Source organism: Hyperolius riggenbachi, chromosome 10 (assembly GCF_040937935.1).
Source record: "Hyperolius riggenbachi isolate aHypRig1 chromosome 10, aHypRig1.pri, whole genome shotgun sequence".
NCBI classification, from domain to species: Eukaryota; Metazoa; Chordata; class Amphibia; order Anura; family Hyperoliidae; genus Hyperolius; species Hyperolius riggenbachi.
This window is the reverse complement of record NC_090655.1, coordinates 104341163-104358626: the sequence shown is the minus strand read 5'-3', so window position 1 is coordinate 104358626 and position 17464 is coordinate 104341163. Positions and strand designations below refer to the sequence as shown.

The window sequence follows — 17464 nt, the reverse complement described above, 5'->3', positions numbered from 1 at the left end:
TTAAAATACATACATTATACGATATACATTTTTCGCAGAGTAAATGCACTATAAATTACCTTTTTCCTATGTTGCTGTCGCTTACAGTAGGCAGTAAAAAAAAACCCTGCCAGATCTGACAGGTTTTGGACTAGTCGGTCTCCTCAGGAGGATCCTCAAGGTTTTCCTTATTTTGTACAAAAGCATATATACAAAGTTACTGGCCAGCCTCTTTGCTCCTTTGTACACTATTTTGGCAGCTGCACTGAGCGACCGCCTTTCATTAAGTGATTTTGGAAATCAAGAAAATGCTTAGAATCCACCACAAGGCGATGGACTAGTCCAAAGTGTGACAGATTTTTACAATCTACTGCAAGTGACAGCCACATAGGAAAAAGGAAATGTACAGTGCATTTTACTCTGGCAAAAAAGTACATTTTACACTCATGCAAACACATGCATGTTCGATTTTTGCGACAGTGGTTCTTTAACTCTTTCCTCTCCCTACCTTTATAAAAGAGTTGCATAAAAGCATGTGAAGTTTTTTTTTTTTTTTTATTAATAGGCGACAGGACAGTCTATTGAGAAAACAGCAGTGTGTTTACAGAAACCATGAGTACTTACTGCATCAAATATGAATATTGTATGAGTAATTATATGCCATAGTCCCCAATTCACCTTTACAACCAATGAAAAAAGCTTTCTCATTGGCCTCAGGAGGATTACCATTGTTCTGTTAATAGACCAATGGGGAGCCTTGGAGGGCTTTTTGAAGATACTTCTGCTCTCAGCTATATTTAGTATAGCTGAGAGCTGCACAGATGAGCTGCACAGATTAGCGGAGTGTGGCGGTGACCAGCAGAGATCTTCCATCAAGGTCACAAAATTAGAGGATATAGCGCTTCAGGGAGAGGGGAAGGCTTGGCCGCCCCTTTCCTCCAGAGCCTGCAACCCCATACCATGGACCATGCAGGCTGGTATAGCTCAGGTTGTGAAGCTCCATTCTGCCGGGGCTCCGCATTCTGGCTATACCAGCCTGCATGGAGGAAAAGGGGTTAAAGGGGCTCTAGAGGTGGGACCCTACATTTTTTTTTCTTTTTCCACACATTTTTCAAAAATTATGATCAAGAGGTCGAAAATGCAGAATTGGGTTGTAATTACGAGGATGTAATGAGCATCCCTGCTATGGCGTACATTGTTTTCTCATAGGGTAAATGGCAGTGTGGGGAACACACAGTTAGCATTGAAAGTCTACAGGAGAGGGCTTGTACATAGGGCATCCCGTCCTTACTGTAGGCTGTATCCAGGATTCCAACCTTCAGTTTTTTATTATGCTATACAATAAGTAAATACTCTGATTTGTAGGCATGCAGTAGTATAAGAAGAAAATGGGAAGAAAACAAAAACACTAAAAGGTAAGTTGTTACATAAAAATATAAATATATTTATCAGTTAAACTGTACATATGCCACTTCACAATGGTGATGGAGATATTCTGATACAGTTCACAGAATGCAATGCAGTGCATAATGAATACTGTATATGCTGTATGTGGAAACATCTGTTACACGTGAGGAAAACATCCAGTACATAATATACGCTTGTCCATAGGCAGAAATCAATGAGAATATATTTTTAGCAAAACAGCCAACAACTAATTTTCTATTTAAAAGGAGCCTACTGCAGCAGGAAGCTAACTAAACGGTGTGCTAAAAGTAATACATAAATGAATGGTTTCACAATGTAGCTTAGCAGTAAGAATTATCCCAACACTGGCTTTTATCTGTGAATCAGGTGGTTTCTGGCCGTGCGCAGGCCGCATAGCACGTGAGTTGGGCAGTGCTATAGCAGTAGTGCTGTAATTCGCTGGACCCCGAAGTAGTCCTCCCTCCGAGTTGCCACGACTCAGAGGGGGAATAGTATTTAACGCCATTGGGAATTTGAGCAGCAGCAGGGTGAGCTGTCATTCCATTCACCCTGTGCCCAGCTCACCAGTGGTGTACATATACGTATGCTTTTTCTGTGCACACTGATAGACCAACACAGATACTTTTAAATATGTAGCTTTGGGGTCTGCAATTAAAGGACAATTCCGTGAATTGTCATTGGACTGGGCATATTCAAATAATATTTGTAATTTATACCTTCACAAAAATGTGTCCTCCAAAATTAACTGTAGAATATTTCATGCAGCTAGCTAGTTGACTCACTTATTAAAATGAGTCAGGAGAAATAGATTAGTTTGTATAGAGTTCCAATGACAATAGTGTTATTGCTAAACACAAAAGAATGGCCGGGCTTTGTGTGTAAGAAATGAGAGGATCACTGTTAACACAGCAAGAGGTTTGAAAAAATACCTTTAGAACACTCTTTTGAACTTATTCTATGATGCACAGCTTTTCAGTGACAGATTTTTTTTTGTCATATAACACTCAGGTATGCTTTCACGTATTATTTCAAAGCATATTAAAGAGATATGGAAGTTAGAGGCATATTGAGGCTTCCATATCCGCTCAGCGGGGACCGGAGCATCGGTGACTGGCTCTGGTCATTGGGAGACCATTTGCAGCCCCAAGTAAGTTCAACGCTTTCTCCCCCTACCCCCCTTACTGCACTCATTTAAAGAGAACCTTAACTGAGAGGGATATGGATGTTTCCTTTTAAACAATACCAGTTTCCCAGCAGTCCTGTTGATATCTTTGGCTGCAGTAGTGGCTGAATCACACACATGAAACAAGCATGCAGCTAATCCAGTCTGACTTCAGTCAGAGCACTTGATCTGCATACTTGTTGAGGGGCTGTGGCTAAAAGTAGTAGAGACACAGGATCAGCAGGAGAGTCAGGCAACTGGCATTAATTGAAAAATAAAAATCCATGTCCTCAGTTTAGGTAGGTTCTCTTTAACTATGTCAAGCTTAATTACCTCCTGGAGACATCAGAATAAGCATCAAAAAAAGAAAAAAAAAGACTGTTGAATCAGGCACTGCAGTTAATTCTGTTTTAATAGTATTTTCAGTGTGAATGAAATCACCACTTGTATAAAAATTCTTGCATTCAGAGAGGTAGTACAAAAAAAATCATGTGCAAACATCTTGTGTATTCAAACAACTGCATGAAGAGGATGTCCTACCATATCAGAGGGTGGCAGAGGTGGGTGCAGGGCAAAAACAGTAGCCTAACAGCCGTTTCGCATGGCGGTGCTTCTTCCGAGGCTGATCAGCTGGTGGATCAGCCTCGGAAGAAGCACCGCCGTGCGAATCGGCTGTTAGGCTACTGCTTTTGCCCTGCACCCACCTCTGCCACCCTCTGATATGGTAGGACATCCTCTTCATGCAGTTGTTTGAATACACAAGATGTTTGCACATGATTTTTTTCGTACTACCTCTCTGAATGCAAGAATTTTTATACAAGTGGTGATTTCATTCACACTGAAAACACTAGTAAACAGAATTAACTGCAGTGCCTGATTCAACAGTCTTTTCTTTTGTGATGCTGATCCTTAATGTTTAATTTCGCTAATTTATCATGAGCACACAGTATCTGTAGCATTGTCAAGGCGGCGTTTGATTATCTGTCGATCCTCACTCCCAGTGATACGGCCGTGAATCCCGGAGTGCCGGCAGCCATCTACTTCCAGATTTGATACACATCAGAATTATCCCAGGGATACCTGTACCACACATTAGCCCTTATTCAATGACTTTTTGTTTACTTATTTACTGGGGGGGGCGGAGGGTTGGGTTTGATGCACAAAACAGTGGTAGTGTTGCGGTGTGTGGAGAGTACACGGCAATATTACAGTCTCTACCGCCAGCAGTGTATTGTGAGTTACGCTATTAGCCTGAACCATGGTATCAGAGTGCCACGGGTGTTGATATGGTGATGCTTGTTAGTGGCCCCTATTCAATTTACTTTTCCTCCTGAGTCATCTCATTTTTCATCTTCTCTTTAAAATAACTTTTCAGCCCTTTTCATTAAAAACGTACTATCAAAATTATTTTCAGTATTTTCCCACTTGTTGGGGGCAAGTTGTGAAAATATCAACTAGGAGAAAAAGTTAATTGAATATGGGCCTTATCAATAAAATACAATTTAAAGCGGTATTGTCACCATAAAAATCAAATCTCAATAGCAACTGGTCTGAGTGTATTAAGTGATAAAGATGCTAAACCTGCATTTAAAACCTTGCAAAACTTTTTTTGGTTTGTAGTTATTACATACTTTAGGAGCACTGGCCCTAGTGCCAAAGTGCCCAACAGTGCCAAAGAGTTGAATGTTGGGAGTTTTTTTTATCTATAATTTATTCCTCCTCTTCCATTTATTTCCCTGTCTAGCTGCTTATCAGACACACCCTCTGATTACTTGTGTTTACAAGCAAGGCAGAGGTTACTCAGTGATTGGATGTGTAAATAAAAAATAGACAGTGCAGTTGCTAGTATACACCTCAGTGGGAGTGCCTGAAGACTCTGGGAGGAGGGCAGCTAATGAATACACAATGAGCAAGAGAAGGGAGGAGGGAAAACAAGAGTCAGGGAGGATATGATGTCAGCATTAGCTTGGCAAGATGGCCACTGCCTAGAATAGGATTTTCTGCTTTTCCTTTATAAAATTCACAGGAATCATTATGTGGATAGCACAATACATCTGTAGAAGTAGTATTTATCTACTTATATATGTGCTTTTTATTTCTAGGTTAGCATGGGTGCCGCTTGTTCTTTAAGCCCCCAGCAATCAAGAAAATATTCAAAAGATGATTGCTGCATTATTACTTGCTTTTTAGTTTTATTACTATTTTTTTTCAGTTAATAGAAGCTGAAAATTTATTTTGCAGAGGAGATTAAAATATATGCCCTGTAAGAAAAGTTAATTGAATCTGGGCATTTGGGAACGTGGGCTCTATGTTAGTTTTGAGCCAGGCATTGTCAAACAAAATAAAACTGATTTATGCTATTTCATGGATATTTTGAAATGCCCCCCCCCCCCCCCCCCCCCCCAAAAAAAAACAAGAAGAAAAAAAAACAGTTTAGTGAGTTAAATCTTGGTAAGGCTTCATGTGGCCATGGTACCAACAAATCAGAAAAACCTAATTATCAAAATCTAAGAGGGTCTGTCTGCAAAGGATTTGGTCCATTAGTAACCATTATAAGAATCCCCCCCTGAGCATTCAGTCTAGCTTTTCCCGGAATGATTATAGCTGAGTCAGTCATCTGTAATGTCTTTTCAAACCCAAGTCTGCCCCCTTGTGGCTTTGCTTTGCTGCTATTTATCCTCAAAGCAGCAAAGCAGAGCCACTAGGGGGCATTCAGGTGAAATCTAGACTGAATGCTCAGTCGGGAATTCTTATCAGAGCTGATAACTGGCAGATTTAGCAGGGGAGAATGAAACAGAGAGCAGGGTAGGTGTTTACGGTCATGATCCCACTGATATATATGGTAAAATACATGAGGGTGCTTCGTCTCTGGTTCCCTTTGAAGCACTCACCTATGGCCAATCCATATTACAAGGCTGTATCCTTGTGTGTAGGCGCTGAAAATGTGCATATTGCATGTCTTTTCTTCCCATCTCAGTCATGTGATCAGACACTGCCCTACACCCTTCAAAATCACATGGCTCCACATTCTACACTGTGGGCTACACAAGTCCTTGCTGCCAAGGGTCAAGCCCAAAGAGCATTCTGTATACCCTAATCAACAATAAGAAGCAACCACCAGTTAAAGCATCAAAGGGAAAGGGTGCAAGTACTTCGGCCTGACAAACGGTTCATGAGTTCCCCCACTTCCTCAGAGGTCAATACACATTGGCCTCTGACCAGGCAAGGGAATCTGCAAAACAGCTGTTGGGCCAAAGTAGTTTTGATGCTTGCTGTAACCAGTGTTTGACTAAAATGGCTCTCCGCTTCTTGTTGTTGTTGAACAGATTATGGTCTTTTATTAGCTGGTGAACCCATTTCAATTGCACTATACCATATTCTGCCCATGCAAGCCTCTCTGTTTCTTATATTGGAGCATTCTGAATGACCACTGCCTGTCCCCCACTGGCAACATCTCCCAGCAACATTTGCTATGGCTGTAACATAAGATGCTTTTATTGCACAAAATGTGACAGCCAAACGTGGCTGCCATGGCAGAGCTGCTAATATGACAACACAGGATCGTTAACCCTATGTCTGCTTCCATGAAAGCAGGAAGTAGACACACTGCAGATTTAATGCAGGATTTGTAACAGCTGTAACAAAGAAATATTTTTCTTTAAAGGTTTTTATGCTGTTGGTTATCTTTATCTTTTAGAGCATAGAAGAAGTTCCGAGTTAAGGTCCGCTTTAAGATACTGACATGTTCAGTAAGAGCTGCTAACTCTGTGAGTGCTGATAGCAAATTAGCTGTGTGTTGGTCTCAGTCTGAACATTGTGTCTCCACTTCTTCTGCAGGGATATATCCTTTGATTTAAAATGTCCTCCATTATTAAAAACAAGCAAATATGAAGTATTGACTAGCCAAATGTCAAATTTTAATATTAACAATAGGATTAGGATGCCGGCAGTATCTAGAGAGATTGTAACCAAACTTCAGTAAATGGCCCATACTCACGGGCAACTTTTCAGGCCTGTCGCTAGCACACGGGAGCGTGTGCGCGACAGCTCGTCGCCAGGTCCCTCCGCATACACACGGCGGAGGGACCTGGCAACTGATGCGGCGGAAGCTGTCGCTGTTGTTCCTCCCCCCGCCAGAAGCTCAATGTATTCCCTGCTTGTTGCTGTCGCTAGTCCGCATACTCACGCGCCAATCGCATGGCGACAGCAGCAACGATTCTTGGGTTCGCGCCCGTGCAATGCCTCATACTCACGGGCGACTAGTACTTTAAATGTCTTTGTTGAGCTCCCAGGCCTTTTGTATGGCATTCACACCCGCATGCACAGAATACACAGAATACACTCTCTCACAGCCATCTTTGCAAACAATCAGGACATCACTGGCAGATCAGCTAGTTACAGCCATCGTAGTATAATAACTTGTAATGAAGCTGTATATTCCAAACACAGAGAACCCTTTGAGGCCGTGTCTGCTCTTTGGCTTTAGGCAACAGGAATGTATCCAGCCAATGTTATTTGTATTGTGACCTTTTATGGATGAATACTGTCGGGTTGAATTTATCACTACTGCTGTGGACCAAAAAGAAAATATCTTCAATTGTTCTCTATTCTCCATCAACACACTGGAAATGTTTCAAGCCAAGCAATGGCTGGTATTTATTAAACAAGGGTATCACCCACGCCAGTTTCTGACGTACCCATTATCAGTGTGCTCTGTGCCAACAGCTAAACACAGCACAAGCCATGCCTCAGTGCAGAATTATATTGCTGGATATAGTGAAAGTAACACACACTGGGCTGGTTTCAAAGGTTGATTAATATTAAAAGGGCCCCAGGCAAGGTTGCTTCACTGACTTCCATGCTTTGCACCAGGCCTTTTTGGTAGGGTGAGGTGAGGTGGGGGGCAGGGGATCACCGGAGATGACATCCAAACCTCTTGGCATCCATTGGGCCCTAGGCACCTGTATATGTTTCCTGGTGGATGATCAAGCTCTAGCCCGATTTACAGGCCTGGAGTGCACAAGTGATGCTGCAAACATCAACATGACTTTAGTTTAAAAAAAAATACCATTATCTGCTGTTAGATGGCAAAAATTGGGAGTCAATTGTTGTGTGATTATTGTTGCAATAACATACAAAATACTCACTGCAGATGACCACAATGGCAAACGGCTGTTTCACCAACCTCCTAGCAATCATTGATATGATTGCTATGATCTGTTATGACCTAGGTAACAGTTGCAGACTTCTGTTGCTTCCACCCTTTGAGAGACAATGCTTGGTCAGTTGAAAGGGTGGTGGAGGTGGGGGGTGGGGGGGGGGGGGGGGGGGGGGTTGGACCAAGAGAGTGGACAGAACTAAAGCGACCTACTCTCCTAGAAGTATGAACACAGAAGCTATGAGTAGACACTGAACATTTATATCGTTCTTTTCTCCTGGCGGACCCAAAGCATCGAGCATGCTCCACGGGCACCTAAACATTAGGGAGCCTCGCCCCAAGACTCCTTACTGCTTTATGTACTGGCTTGAGCTAGGATTTGAACCCTTATCAAAGTATAAATATTGTGTACAGTAGAACAAAAAGCGAAATAAAATAAATTAATGTAAGTCAATGATTCACCTCAGTGTGCTCTACAAAACATCCTAGCCCCCGCATACAATTCATTGGCCCTTCACCTTTTAGTAAGTGAGGATTGTAAACCTTCCTGGTGTTCCCGTTTCCTCTGCCTCGCCCTCAGCAGTGTGTGTTCTATTTTTGATAAAAGGTTCATTATCTAAAGCTCCTGTTAATATTTTATATTAGATTTTCTCAAGTGGTTACAGTGTTGGTCCAATTCAGTGGTGTGGGAAGAAGGCTGCCCATTCTAAGTGGCTGCAGCCTGGTCTGATATTTGGGGGGATTGCGGAATCTCTTCAAGTAACCACCTACATGGGACTCTCCTGACTTCCCACATATACAGTGCAGTATGACATCAGGCCTGACAGATTATAGACCAGAATGCAGCTAGTTCACTTTGACAAACATATAAGGACCCAATTAAGTAATACATACCAGTAAGGCACACCAGTACAAGTTACCTCATGAGCCATGAAACTCTAGTCCAGGCATGGGCAAACTTGGCCCTCCAGCTGTTTAGGAACTACAGGTCCCACAATACATTGCAGGAGTCTGACAGCCACAGTCATGACTCATAAAGACAAATGCATTGTGGGATTTGTAGTTCCTTAACAGCTGGAGGGCCGAGTTTGCCCATGCCTGCTCTAGTCACTTGCTATTGTTTGTGCAAGCAGCCATCTAAATTGTGTTTAAAACATGTCCCACCACTATCTATCCTAAAAATATACTACTGATATCCTGAAGGCTTGTGCAGCTGTAGTGTTACTTTAGATCTTACGGAGTGTGCAAAGCTGGAAGAAGATACAGAACTCTAGGCCTAAAGCCCCCGTGTAAACATGCTAGATGAAACCGAGGCAGCCAATGAATGCTTCAGACAAGAATCCAGCATGTTTATAGCAGCTCGCAACCCCTCTGCACCTGGTGGATGCTTCTGCCAACTGATGGTCGAGAGCATTATTCTCTCCACTTAATCCATCCGCTATGTGACATCATTCTTGGGCTGCCCCGCCCCAGCATAGAAACAGAACACATTACTGGTCTGCGGCTAACGATGCGTCTGTCAGCCTCGACCCAGCCATGTCGCCTGAGGGATTGAGTAGCGATCCCTGACAGGTAACATGCATACGAGAGGCTTTATATATATATTAATAGTACACTTTTGTCATCTGAAATACTGTAACTGTGATAATTAAGCATGTGTACAAATGTTCCCCAATGTCAGGCAATCTCCCTTCAGTAGATGTACTGAGAAGCATTTGGTCAGATGATAGATTTGTAGCTCGGTGATTTGCTGTGATTTGTTACACAGGAAGCAAAAGCAGCAGTGACCAACAAATCAGCACCTCACAAAGCTACAATGTTATAAAACTGAATAATAATGTTAGACATTTATATAGCGTTTTTCTTATGTTGGACTCAAAGCGCTTGAAAGCTGCAGCCACAAATAGCGCCCTTAAGGGTCCACCCTGCAGTGTTGTGAAGTCTTGCCCAAGGAGTATTGAATAGCCAACTGGCTTCAGGCAGGATTCATTCAAACCCTGGTCTCCTGTGTCAAATGTGGTGTCTTTAGTCAGTACACTATCCAGCTGGCCCTTATTACATGGTTCTTCCGTGAGTCCTGCTACACAAGAGCAACGCCTTAGCAGTCCAAAGATTTGAAAAACCTGTGGCTACCACTATGTTTCAAATCAAACACTGCCAGTGTGACAACTCCAGTGCTTCCTATTCCTCTCCTCACCATAGAATAGTACATGTCCTATTCAAGTATTGCACATGAATAAAATGTCAAGCTGGTGTGTAAGAAGGCATGTACCCAATGGTGCAATAATATTTACATTAAATAATTTTTTCCCTTGCAATCTCCATAAATTCACTGACTACCGTTATTATCCACATGCACAGAAGAGTCAAAACAGAACCTTATGGTCTTCTCTTTCTTGGGACACAGTCATACCAGCAGCAATTGCCAGACTTGCCACATCACCATTCTGGCCTTATACATTGTGAACACCCAGCGTTGATTTTTTGTTTTAGATGGTGTAGTTACTGTAGTAAATGGGTAGAATCGAATTTATGGATTTTCTTGACTGTAAGGCAAGGCATTAGGGTATTCTTTTCTTATTGTGACCCACTTGAGAGAATGTTCATCTCCTCCTGACCTATCAGGTAACTCTAATAGGCAGATAGTCTGCAGTAAAGGCAATTAGAATTATAGAGTAAGGAAGAGTACGACCTCTGCTTTAGTTTCACTGCTATCCCTTATTTCTTAGGCCCAGGATCTCAAAGATTTGTGGTAAAGCTATGGAGGTCTACATGGTGCAGAAAGTGAAGGAAAATCTGGCTGAAGCAGACATAGGCTGCAGGATACAACCTGATGGAAGTTCTTACCCTACCGTTCTCTGTTCTGTCCATTATGAAACAGTATGGCTAGAATTAGGCTTTCAGGTGTGTACAGACATAGGAGGGCTGTGCAACATGCAGTTGCCATTCTGCAGCAATTATAATATTATGACAAGCTGCCTGCTTATTCATTGCTATGGAGCAGGGAGGGTGACAAACAAGGGCTATGAATAGCAAAGCTCTTTATTGGGAAATAGATTCGGTATCAGCAGAGAAAAAATGTGCATGCTTCTTATTTCCTTCTTCCCAAAATCAGAGTCTGCCCATGAGCTCAGCACATACACACATTAGATAAGTGGTCAGATTAAAAAGCTGATGCTTGACCCAAGCATTATAACAACTGGAGACTGGAGGACCTCAGACCTCCATAGTAACTGCCAGTCCCAGCATTCCTTGCCAGTGAAAGACCAGCTACAAGTTTTCTCCTCTGCCAAAATGTAAAATGCACAAATGACAGAAGATGTAATAATGTCTCCCAGAGGTTAATGTGCTAGCACTACAGACAGACAGGTGTACAATACGCCTTGTTATAATTTAAGTAGGCCTCGGTTATTTGGCCTGAGTTTTATGTAAAAGGCTTGTTCGCAGAGTATGCCTTTAAAATAAATAGAGTTTCTTGTGATGCAGGCAGAAGCATCTCGGTGTCTGCGTGTAGGAGATGATACACGCAGATACCGAGAACATGTTCCTGAAAGAAGGCCACAGGCCTGCACTGACCTCAACATGTACACCACAAGAACAATCAACATAGGCCATGTTTACCAAAATACCACATTCCAGTAAGTAAGGGAAAAGGGACATTAAATATTAATCGAGTAGGTGGGTATTATGACACCACGAGGGGGCTCAGCCAATAGTCGGGTCTGAGGGATGGCGAAGATGAGGTCACATTTACCTCTTTCCTAGTCGGTATTAAAGAGGCGGACGAGCGGAAAGAGCTCTCTCTGATTCCTGCTCTGCTTCCTACTTCATGCTACCTAGATGCTGACTGGGACCTCTAAGTATTTCCATTCTATATGTAATCTGATCTAATGTATGTTGTACATAGGTAGTCTAGAGTAACGTAGTGTAGAAAGAAGATAACTGACTAATATTCAGGAGGAAGGTTAGTCAAGAGCTGTAACGCCAAGACCTTAAACATGCGGATCTGCTTTGCTAGGATATGATGAACTATATCTGTATATTTGTGTAGTGAATAAACTCCTTAAAGAGACTCCGTAACAAAAATTGCATCCTGTTTTTTATCATCCTACAAGTTCCAAAAGCTATTCTAATGTGTTCTGGCTTACTGCAGCACTTTGTACTATCACAGTCTCTGTAATAAATCAATGTATCTTTCCCTTGTCAGACTTGTCAGCCTGTGTCTGGAAGGCTGCCAAGTTCTTCAGTGTTGTGGTTCTGCTATGCACTCCCCCCTCAGGGGGGAAAGAAACACACAAATGATCTCTTGAGATTCAAAAGGAATGCTGTATACAGCCTGCTTGTGTATGGATGTATTTTCTATGTGTGGACATACTGTACATCAACCTACTTCCTGTTTTGGTGGCCATTTTGTTTGTTTATAAACAAACTTTTTAAAACTGTTTTTAACCACTTTTAATGCGGCGGGGAGCGGCGAAATTGTGACAGAGGGTAATAGGAGATGTCCCTTAACGCACTGGTATGTTTACTTTTGTGCGATTTTAACAATACAGATTCTCTTTAAAGACTGAAGAAGCCTGAGAAAAGTCTATCTCCTGCTTGCTGTGTTGAGAGTCAAGTTATCTCACAGTCTGTGAGACGCAACTGTAAGAAGTTGCTGGTGCCGGATCTAAAGGTGATTTATAACAGTTTACAACACGCCTCTCTAAAGTCTGCATTATGCAGCCCAGGAGTTTAAACGAGTTCACGTTGTTTTAAAACAACATTAAGTGGAACAAACAATCGGCATCTCCATGATGAGTTCCTACAGCAGCTGCAGAGTGACAGATTATTTTCCTCAGCACTGGCACATGCAAATAACTCTGCCCATACAGGCTGCCAGCTGCTTAATTTCAGTTGGCAAGTCTTCTTAGTTTCATTTGACTAATAACGAAAATAAAAACAAAGTAAGAAGTTCTAAGAGTAGTTTAACAGAATACAGCTAAGCACAGAGAATATCTGTAATTCGCAATAATGAATCACACATCAGCTTTCATGCTTTGATGCAGTTTGACTAAGAAAATCTGGTTTCTGAAGGCAGGGCCGTTTCTGGGCATAGACTGTATAAGCAGCCAGCCACAGCAGTGCCACTAGGTTTGATCATTTACATTTGTCAGCAGGAGAGCTGCTTTGTTGCTCCAACACTTAGCTCTTATCTGTTTAGGGCCAGATTTCTGCAAAGACCACATAGTGCGCAGCATTGGAAGAAAGGTGGTAAGTGAATGAGGGTGGCTGCTGCATATGGGAGACCAAGCTGACAATGCGAAAGGAAGAATGCACATGGGTGAGGGGAGTTACTGCCCAAGGGTACGGGAGAGGGTGGTTAATGCATGTAGAAAGTCTGTATATGGAAAATAAAGAGGCTGCTGCATATGGCAGGGTGACGAGTGTGACAAAACCTAAAAGGGGCATGTAGGTGGCACAAGAAAGTTGGTCAGTGGGACATAAAATATAAATATAGCCCAGTTCCTACTGCTCTCCTGTGATTGCACACCAGAGGTCGACAATGAAACACACTGATTTTGGCATATTCTTGATATATGTGCCAGATTCCCAATGCTTCCCTCCCTGTCCCATATCTGGGTGGGGAAAAAGGGGGTGGAGTCTTCACTTAATGGTTACAGGACATGATGGATGCACTTGTTTTATAAGGACATCATGGCTGCCCATGTTAGTAATGGGGCAGTGAGGGATCATGGGGAGAATACTTTACTATAAAGACTGTACTAGGGGAAGGGGATTGTGAAAGAGGTCATCAGAATAATTGATTTTGCCAAGTACAAACGAGGGGTTGTCCCCCGGAATTGGTTTTGACTCGTACAAGTTCTGGAAAGGTGGGGGGATAATGTCAGAAAGCCAAGAGCCAAGGTTGCCACACTACGGCGCCACCAGTCGCACTTGGCAATCATCTGTCATCACTAAGGAGACATGGGGGAGGAGGAAGTGGACATGCTTCTGGCACTAAAATTGACAGAAATTGCCCTTCCACTCTGCACAGCTAGCCCTATACAAACAAGGAGCATGAGCTGCACTGTGCTGGTGACAGGAAGACCACAGGCAGGAAGCTTCTCACTGCAGCAACATACAATAACAATCAAATGAAAAATTCCAATGCAATGGATTGCTGCTGCTCTGAATGGTGGCAAACGCATATAAAGACATTAGTATGCAATCAAATCAGATTATAAAACATTGGTTTAGGTGACATTAATATTTCTGAGACAATACGTGGGGAGGTCTGCCAACTATGGCCAATCATATGCTGAACAAGACATGCCAAGAGATTGGAGATGTATACTGGCTGCACAGAAATACACATATATTCTGGTGTAGTATACACGTCTAAGCCCTAAACTGGGTTCATTTCTAGAAAGAGTAGACTAGAATGATGGTGTTGTCTACAGTGACCTCCCCTCTAATTTTCTAGCTTTGCAAAATGACAGCTGAAATCGGATTGGCTGCTTTGGACTACATCACTCTAATTGGAACAGAACATTTATAACAGGGACTCCCTAATATACACTGTTTGGGCTGTTCATTAAATAAAGCTATCTGGTGATTGAACACAGAAAACTGCATATAAAACCATTACAACGTGCAACAGCAGATAGGTAGAGATCTCCCTTTAGAATGAGTGCCAGAGCCCTTGTGTGAGAAGTAAGTATTCCGGAATGATAAAGCAGGCATTAGTGGCACTGGGTCACAATCGGACAAAGTAATCTCTTCATCAGCAGTATGGAGACACAAGTTCTGTGACATTTTTTCCTCTGTGCTCTGCTGAAAGGTGCAAAGCTCATTTGAAAATCCATGTATCCATTAACTCAGCATACATGAAAGCTTCAGTTAGGCCAGGAGAATTGTGGATGTTTTTTGGCCCAGGAGCATTCTGGGAATAAAGTGTCAGCCAGCCAGTGACCATTTTTCTTCTTTGCGATTGTTACTTAAATATCCTCACATAAGAGTGTGCAGCCACCCCAGAGGTTTTGAGAGGACAGCTGGAGCTATTAGCACACCATCTTGAATAATTAGCTTCTAGCCGGCAGATGCAGTCACTTGCTCTCCATTTAAGTCTGAATGATTTTATAATCACCTCCGCATAATAAAATGCCACATGCTCCTTGTTCTGCTGCCATCTCCATTCTTCAGATGCCTCCTCTTGTACCAGGAATACTGAATGTGTGTCCTTTACTGGGAAAGAGATGAGAAGAAATACATTACCACTCATGCCAAGATACAGGTATGTATGTTTACGACACTGTTTTAGCTAAATGAGTACAACAGAATGCCCATTTCTGGGTAAGCTATGAGGCAGTGAAAGGACCACTTGGTAGGCCACTTAGGCACCTTCTTTTATGTTGGTATTGTCCGTGTTGAAAATTGTGCCGTCTGAGCTGTGACTGGGCCCAACAACTGCTGCCTGGATCCTGCTGCTGCAACAGGTGTCTGTCTACCTGACTTGTCACCACAAATTTGTTAACCTACTGTCATGCTGGGGGTGTCTAGGTTGAAAACGGTGTTGTCCGAGTTGAGCTGGTGGGGCCTTGTCTGTGTTACAACTTTCAGGCACTACACATCCTATGCACAGTGGCGTAGCTAAGGAGCAGTGGGCCCCGATGCAAGTTTTACATTGGGGCCCCCCAAGCACTCTATATATAACAATTGATATAGCACACTAAAACCTACTAATTGCAACTACAGTGTCAGAGGTGCAAGAAGGGGATGGAGAACAGTTTGCTAATGATTACCACTATTCAAAGTATCTACTGTATAAAAGTGATTATTACCAGCACAGGGCCAATAGAGAGCTAATACTGCAGTTGAGGGAGGGTCCTTTGGGGCCCCTCTGGCCAAAGGGCCCCGATGCAGTCACTGCCTCTGCAACCCCTATTGCTAAGCCCCTGCCTATGCAGTTTAGGTTGTGGCGCTCTGCTAGTGACACGAACTACAAGTGTGAGTTTTTATTGGAGAGTAAAGGGCATCACAGTCAAAGTGATTGGGACTTCCTTGACAGGAATGAGGCACACTGACCACCAGTGTACGTGGGACACCTACTGAGGGAATTACCCTACCCTGATCTTCTATGTATAGATGGGGCTTTAAAGCGGATCTGAGATGAAAAACTAACTATAACAAGTAACTTGTCTATATATCTTATCTAAAGTTTAGATAGTTTACACAGCAAATCTAGCTGCAAACAGCTTCAACAGTTTATGATTATTTATTCCTGTGATACGACAGCAGCCATGTTTTGTTAGTCACATTACACACAGGCAAGCTGATAGCATCTCCAGTCCTCAGCCTGTGACAAATTCAGTACCCTCTCCTCCTCCCTCCGCCTCTGAAATCTCTGGCTAGTAACCTCCTCCTGCCCAGATTCAGCTCCCGTAAGCCCTTGCTACAGTGCCAAGGCACTCTAAAAAAAGCTGTGGGCGAGGCTTGTTTTGTTTATAGCGAATTAGAGTATTAAAACAAATAAAAAAGTATTTGGCTTGAGGAATGCCCTATAAACTATATGTAAGGAACACAATTATGCAATGAGTAAAAGTTTATCTCAGATCCACTTTAATGAAAGGCCTGACCAGCAATGTCAATGGAAACATTATTGAGGGAAAGAAACTAAATATTAGTGCAAGCACACTTACCATCAAGTGTAAGTGTGGCATTTATAAGGAAGGCCCACTCATCTAAGTGGGCCTTATTTGTGTGGCACACTGATCTCCAATGCATGAGGCCTATAGAAACACGCTGACTACCAATGTTTCTGAGGAGCAAATGGAAGATTTTAATACAGTGGGTTGCAAAAGTATTCGGCCCCCTTGAACTTTTCCACATTTTGTCATATTACTGCCACAAACATGAATCAATTTTATTGGAATTCCACATGAAAGACCAACACAAAGTAGTGTACACATGAGAAGTAGAACGAAAATCATACATGATTCCAAATATTTTTTACAAATAAATAACTGCAAAGTGGTGTGTCCATAATTATTTGGCCCCCTTTGATCTGAGTGCAGTCAGTTGCCTATAGATATTGTCTGATGAGTGCTAATGACTAAATAGAGTGCACCTGTAAATGTACAAATACAGCTGCTTTGTGACGGCCTCAGAGGTTGTCTAAGAGAATATTGGGAGCAATAACACCGTGAAGTCCAAAGAACACACAAGACAGGTCAGGGATCAAGTTATTGAGAAATTTAAAGCAGGCTTAGGCTACAAAAAGATTTCCAAAGCCTTGAACATGCCACGGAGCACTGTTCAAGCGATCATTCAGAAATGGAAGGAGTATGGCACAACTGTAAACCTACCAAGACAAGGGCATCCACCTAAACTCACAGACCGAACAAGGAGAGCGCTGATCAGAAATGCAGTCAAGAGGCCCATGGTGACTCTGGACGAGCTGCAGAGATCTACAGCTCAGGTGGAAGACTCTGTCCATAGGACAACTATTAATCATGCACTGTACAAAGTTGGCCTTTATGGAAGAGTGGCAAGAAGAAAGGCATTGTTAACAGAAAGCATAAGAAGTCCCGTTTGCAGCTTGCCACAAGCCATGTGGGGGACACAGCAACCATGTGGAAGAAGGTGCTCTGGTCAGATGAGACCAAAATGGAACTTTTTGGCCACAATGCAAAACGCTATGTGTGCCAGAAAACACTGCACATCACTCTGAACACACCATCCCCACTGTCAAATAT

The 17464-nt window shown here is 42.6% G+C and overlaps 1 protein-coding gene across 1 annotated transcript in view; it reads right to left on the bottom strand.

The window, feature by feature from the left end:
• Positions 1-12678: 12678 nt before the first annotated feature.
• The window catches only part of SEMA4G (semaphorin 4G), a 316367-nt gene continuing 311581 nt past the window's right edge, over positions 12679-17464 (bottom strand). Inside the window, exon 16 of the transcript XR_011024252.1 lies at positions 12679-14954. The gene's annotated coding sequence lies outside the window, so the exon portion shown is untranslated. The remainder of the gene's footprint in view (positions 14955-17464) is intronic.